This window comes from Monopterus albus, unplaced genomic scaffold (genome assembly GCF_001952655.1).
Source record: "Monopterus albus unplaced genomic scaffold, M_albus_1.0 scaffold112.1, whole genome shotgun sequence".
Taxonomy (NCBI): domain Eukaryota; kingdom Metazoa; phylum Chordata; class Actinopteri; order Synbranchiformes; family Synbranchidae; genus Monopterus; species Monopterus albus.
Window position 1 is genome coordinate 1,188,877 of NW_018127992.1, and position 7,367 is coordinate 1,196,243.

The following is a 7,367-nucleotide window of genomic DNA, read 5'->3' on the forward strand; positions in this document are numbered from 1 at the left end:
CTTTCCAGCACGTGAATACTCAACCCTACTGTTAACTGTAAAAACCATTAGGTAATTACAAAGTGTAAATGGTTAGGCCAACACGAAAGGTCAGTGGATTGATGTGTATCCACACTGTGCATCCTGTTTGTGTGAGTGCACAAACACATTCATATACACATATATGGGACAAAGAGCTAACAGCATCATTATCTCTCCCTGTCCCTTTAACCCCTGCACACAGACACACACTTTGCACATACATGCAGCGCAGAAAATCAAAGACAGAAAGACCCTGAATCCGTGTCTGATCTGATCTCAGGTCAGCTCAGCAAAGCATGCTCACGCTGTGCGTGTGTGTGTGTGTGTGTGTTTCAGATCAATACCCAGTTGCAGATAATTTAGCCTCACCCTGCCTCATCGCCTGGGCCCCAGGGAACACACAAACCTACACACAAACAGAGAGATAGAAGAAAATACACAGGTCTGACCGAGTCAGAGCTTTTAACCACCACAAAAAGAAAAAAAAAACAGCAAGAAAGCAAGGATGGTGGGGCGATAGTGGACAGTCTGTCCTATCAAAAACTAACTATGTCATGTGAGAGAAGAGATGAACTGGAAAAATAAAACCATGGCTTTGGCATAAATGACTGTCATACAGGCCCAGCTGTGATTTGTCAAATCCCCCCTTCACAATGTGATGGTGTGCGGATTTGAATCTACTATAGATGTAGGAGTTCCCTGTACCCAGCAGTGGTTCTCTCTGCTCCATTTGTGCTTTTTATGAGGCTCTTTTATTAGCAACTGTCTGAAAATGTGGAGCAAGTACAAGATGAAGAGACAGAGAGGGAGAGAATGAAAGAGGGAGATTCCTTCAGGCATCTGCAGCACCCCACGTGTCCCGACAAGGTGTAAATTGAAATGAAAATGTGATTTGGCTGTGATTAAAAACTTCTATTTTTCAGTATTTCACATCTTCAACCTTGCCCTGCTCAGACTCTTTGTTTCCAACAAAAAGCCTGAAAAAACTAAGCCATCCCACCCCTATGTACAGTATGTTCAATCGCCTTAACTCAAGACGCAAAAGCAAATTAGTGTATTTCACACAGTGTTGTACTATATTTGAAGCCCTAAATGATAATTACAGTATGAACATAATGCTTACAACACTGCCTTTCTGGAATATTCTCTGGTTGAAAACCTGAAAAGGCCTCTCATCCATCAACAGATATCTTTGATTCCACATACGCAGCACAGTCCTGCCTAATCAAAACACAAACCACAGACGGATGAATAGAAATGGATTAGAAAGTCGGCTTCTTCCAGACTCTGCTCAGAATTTATTGATTGCCTTCTGTCTTTCTCCCCTTCTCTCTCTCCTCCACTGAATTTTGTGAAACTGCTGTAATCACCGGCAATTTGCAGGACGCCTCGCAGCTGGACTCCTGCCCACTGCTGACAGAGTATGGGCATGTGGGGGGAGGGGGTGTGAATGAATGTGCAAGGCAGCACACACACAAAATTCATTTTGTGTGTGTGTGTCAAAAAGGGTGTATATTGGGAAAATTGGGACCATTCCGGTATTGGATTTGGTGCATAGGCTGAGATCCACAGAGGGACAGAGAGATTTTTATAGAGTCTTAATTACCTAGGGGGGTCCCTTGGCTTAAATTGAGTTGGGGGGGGCACACACACACACACACACACACACACACACACACACAGAGACACCTCTGGAGCACATAGACCTTCTGTTGTCCCTGTGTCCTTGTCTCTCGCATCAACCCATGTTATAGTAGCACCACACAACATGAATGTTGTCCTCATACATTAAAAACAATCACGCTTTTCAGGTTTGAAGATTTTAAAATTCTAAATTACTGGTCTAAATTTAGCAAAACTCTTGTGCAAAATAATTTACATAAAAAAAAAACATTTAGCAACACTATTAGGAATTCGTGTTCATTCTGGCAGCTGATTCTGATTTTGTCCAATTATTTTATGATTTTTTTATTTTTGTTTTTGCCATCTAGTGAAATTTTCAGTGCATTTGTGCTGTAGATGAATTAATTCATAAAGCCATTTGCTCCAAAGAAGCCATAACGTCAGAAACAGAGGCAGAATGTCATGGTTCTTATTAACAGCACTGCAGCAGGTCAAATTGAACAAGAGATATTTTGGGCATCAGGAAACATTTACTTACTGTAAATGAGCCGTTTACTTCAATGAGCGTTGTTCTTGACAAACATCTGATTCTCATATTGGACAGCTGGATTGTCAGGAGGGTTACACAGTCAGTCGTTTGTTTTGTGTCCACGTTCCCACTGCTACACCTTTGAAAATGGCCACAGATGCTTAAACAACCTGCAGGTGCTGCTGGTCGACTTCATGCCCTACAAGCCGCCCGGAGCTGTCAGCGCTTAAGACTTGTCCTCCAGCAGTCAGAAAACCTGCTGACATTAGATGTCAGTTCCAACGTCCTAACGCAGCTCTGGTTATATTTCACATACGAGGCTGGCCGGAGTGAAACGTACATGCATGTCTTGTGATTTCCTGCTCTGTTATTTTCATTTGGCTGGACAAACGGAGAATAAAATCGTATTGAACTTCCATATTATAGCATTCAATACCTTGCAGTTAGGATCATCAAGAGGCCATGGATTAATAAAGCATTGTACTGTCACAGATACTATTAGACCTGGTGTCAAACACAATTACTTCCCATTCATTTTCAGCTTGGTTTGTATGTTGAAGCCTTAACTGGAGAAGTTTGCATCAATCCTTTTGAGTGAACAGGAATTCCATTATATTACAACTTGCTGATATTTATAAGTTATTATAAAAATATGGGCCTTTCTAATACAGGACAAATGCTTCTCCATGTTGGTAAGGAATAGTGTAAGGATGCACACTTTGTCTGACTGCCTCCTGTGCAGCCTCAGCTGCCACCTGACAGGAAACCCTCCTTTCTTATACTGAGACCCTGAACGCACTTTGAACAAAGAATGTGGTGACAATAAAAGTTTACACACAGACACAACCACTTTTTCTTAACCACACACAATGGATGAGTGGAATTGATTCCATGGAAACATCAATAGCTCCTACAGCGGATAGATGTGGTAATAATATCAGGAGAGCTCGGTGCTATTTGCAATAGACTTGGCTATTATTAGGAAACAAACAGGGACTGCACAATTCCCTGTCAGGCCAATAATGGGAAAGAAAATGTGTCTTTAATAACCCCCTAAGCTAACAGAGAAAGAAAATCCCTTTTTTTGAGTGTTTTCTAATGATAGCTCATTTATTTTTTTCTCAACAGAGCATATTAGGTTCCTGTCCATTTGTCATGCTTTCACAGTTGGTGAGTTACCCCAGAGCCTGTCCTGTCCCCATGAGGAAGAGAGGCACGGTCATCCTGAATCCTGCCCTTCACACCCTCAGATGCCGTTACCCCAGAGAGCCCAAGGGCATAATGTACACTGTAAAAAAAAAAAAAAAAAAGGCTGAAAAACAGAGGCAGAGTTCACCCTGGACAGGTCACCAGTCTATCACAGGGCTGACATGTAGACAAACAACCACACACACTCACACACACTCCTAGGGCCAGTTTAGAGTCACCAATCAACCTAAGCTGCATGTCTTTGGACTGTGGGAGAGAACACATACAGACACAGAGAGAACATGAAAACCCTGCACAGAAATGCATCGTGTCAGCCCGGGCTCAAACCTGGAACCTTCTTGCCATGAGGCTTATTTATGACACTGATAAAGATAATCTATGGTTGGTAGATGGTGAGCCAGGGAGCCAATCTAATACATGAAGGTGGCTCAAAAGCCATCAACAAGGTTTTAAACTGGTTTGTGTTTTGTTTCTGTATTGTTTTGTTATATTATTCAGCTATAGTGCGTTATATTCTAAAGCACTTTGGTCAGCTGTTGTTGTTTGAAATGTGTGGCCCACGAGGTAGAGCAGTCATCCACCAGCCAGAAGGTCGGAGGTTTGATTCCAGTTCTCCCTAATCTACATGTCGATGTGTCCTTGGACAAGACACTGAACCTAAAGTTGCTCCCTATGGCCAGAACAACAGTCACTTCACAGATCCACATCACAGGTCTTGAGCTTTTTTTAATGGCTTTCATCAGAATCCTCACTGCACACACTCTTACACACACTCTTGATTTATCACAAAGCTATTTTCAGATGCCCACATTTAGTAGCAGCCATGAGCTCATTTTTACAGATGATTTCTAGACACATGAATAATTATGATGCATGACTCTGGTAACATAGGAAGGAGCTGCTTCTATTATAATTCTAGGTTATTTACCATGCCATTTTTATCTTATAATATGGCTGAAAATGCATCTTTAGATAGAATTTATGCCAGCTTAGTTTGAAAATCAATATTATTATTGCCCATACATCATGATACTAACAGCCCTAGTACATACATGCAGCCACACTCTGTAAGCAGCACTATTTTTTGATAGTCCCATCAATCAGAGGAGACAGAGTGCTGTTAGCTGAGGCTGTACTTTCTCTCCACTGTGCATGTGTGTGTGTGTGTACATGTGCATTTCACTGTGTTTGTAGAAGTGTTTCTGAGAGTGACAGGGTTCTCAACGCAGCACAACATTTAATGGGAAAACCGGAGAGGGCTCATGACAGGTTGCAGCGGTCATGGTTTATTTGACAGGCGCTCCACTCACAACCCTGTCAAAATGACTGAGTGCTGGGAATGACGGCTGGTATCACTGCAGAAACTAAGCAACAGCACAGCGCTGATGCCATGCCTGCCGCTTCAGGAGGCTTCAGCAGCAGCAGGGACAGAAGAACTGCAGACTGGTGGGCTCCATGCTGCTGAAAAGCTGTGAAACATACTCATCTGTACTCTCATCCAGAACGTGTTCCATTTCTGCCATTCTTTCCACAGCAGGTTCTATATGCCAAATATAGTATGTCACATGACAACAGGCATACATGTTGGTTGCCATGGTGGCACATGCCAATGCCGCGGCCTCTGGCAGACCAAATAATTCACTGCTTTTGCTGCATTACTTGTCTTCAACCATATAACAGGAGCGGCAAGCCTCGGGTACAGCCAAAACAAGATCTTATGGATAACTCAGTTCTGGAGACTGGTAGAGTGAGTACCAAAAAGTCAAGTCTGATACAAGAGGGGAAAAGATACACTGCTGACTGTTGCAGTTGGTGTAAGAGGGAACACTCCTACACCTGAGGTTTACGGTTTTTAGTTTTACAGATAGTTCTTGTTCTGAACTGAGCGAATTTAATAAAAGTGTGTGCAGATGTGGAAAGTGACATTGTTGAAATGTTTTCAGGAAATATAATGAGAAAAAGAAATGAATTAATTAGTATATGAGGAAATGAGGCTCATTTGGTTGTTAATTTACAGAAGCTTTCTGTGCTTTCTAGCATTTGCTCATTAGATCATTTAAGCTGAAGAGAAATTCCAGTACATTTTTGTTTAATGAATCCGCTGAGTAAACCTTCCTAGACTAAAATGCATGCTGAAATGTAAAGTTAGTGTGTCTGCCTGTGTATTTCAGTGCTTTCAGCTCAGGGAAGAGAGGCCAGCTGAAGATGTGTTAAGCAAATCACTGCTGAATTTGAATATTTAACCAGCTTCCATTAAAACACGGATTAATTGGAGAGCACTCCAGAAGTTACCAGAGCATGAAAGAGAAAATGAGGGAGGGAGGAGGGAGTAGATAGGGTGAATGTGTTAGATAGTTTTGTGCACATGTGGGTGAAAATATTTCAACTGTGGACACCAGCTTCCAAATATCATGTTCCTACAGTCCCATGCACATCACTTCCACAAGCTTCACAGGCCTACTGCAATTACTAAGCTTTAACTAATCAGCGGTAGGCTCCCAGACATGGCCATTTGGCTCCTCTGAAATCATATGACTCCTTTTACATCTTCTCAATCATTCTTTCACATTTCTTGTCACCTAAGACTCCTCTTAACAGCAGGTGATCACTAACAGAGGTAAAAGATGACGGAGACCATCTTGAAAACCCTGCTAACCAAGGAGAAAAGCTAGATCAGGGCTGCTGCAGTACACGCTCACAGGCATGTTTTTAATCCGAGTCTGCGGTATCAAGGACACCAAATAGTTTGGCCTGTTTGCTAATATCTATTGCTTTCCAAATGAAAAATACTTTTTTTTAGCCACTGTTCTCCAAGGTTAAGCTGAATTCAGTCTGAGGCTCTACACGCCTAGTGCGCCACTGTAAAAGCAGCTGCCTCTGCATTGCTCAAGGGCACATTTACAATATGCTGGTTATTCACTCCCTCCCACGCAGGTTTCATACATATTCTCCACCAGCAAAATGAGCAACATTCCAGTCACAAGCTCTTCTGACCTTTAAGCTTCTACTGCAGCCGTTTAAAAGCAATGCAGGCGTCGAAATGCAAGCCGTGACCTTCCCTCACACCACCTGCCAATCATACAACACATTACAACAGACAGATGTTCATTCAGCCAATCGGATGACTAGTGGCATGTACAGATGCTATCTATGCCCAGGAGATGCTTTGAGTGGCAGGTCCAGATGCTGGAAAGCACTTTAAAAGCTAAACAGCAGGAGACACACACATGCTGTTGCAGATAGCAAAGTAAAACTGCACACATGGGCCTGGGGAGTTATATTAATTACATGAGATGGATTTGGCATTTCACGAGCGCTTCCTTACACAATCAGTGATTGCTTACATTATTTTAAGTAATCTAGCTAACACGCACATACAGTGCTTTCTCATAGAGATACCTGAGGCGTCGTGCCTTTCTCTGAAGAAAACATCATGGAAACAGGCTGAAGCAGCAGCCAATGGCCTGCTGACTCCTCAGCCTGTCATATTACACAGGCAGAGGCAAGCGTGATGCAATTGCCCGCTCAGTCCTTGAGATTTTCACCACATGCACTCACACAGCAAATGTAAAAAAAAAAAAAAAAGAATGCTGAGAATCCACATTTCACTGTTATGATAAACGTGCTCATACTGTACTGTATGTACATTTTGCATGTTTCTGCACACATACAAACATGCTCCGTTATGCTGACAGTTTCATAACGAGGTTTTACTTTCATCTCCATCTCTACCGGACACACACACACACACACACACACACCACACACACAGCTACATCCCAGTAGAATTCATCTTCATTGACTGTGTTTGTGAGCATCCCCGAGATTCAACTGTGCTCTTCTCCATAACTCATCCTTATGTCTCCAGATGCTCTCGGCTGATCCTCTCTGCTGTCTGAAAAGAGCAGCAACATTTCCCACAAGCCACGATAAGGACATGATCTTCATTCTCAATTATTTCACTACAGACTAAACATAGTACTTC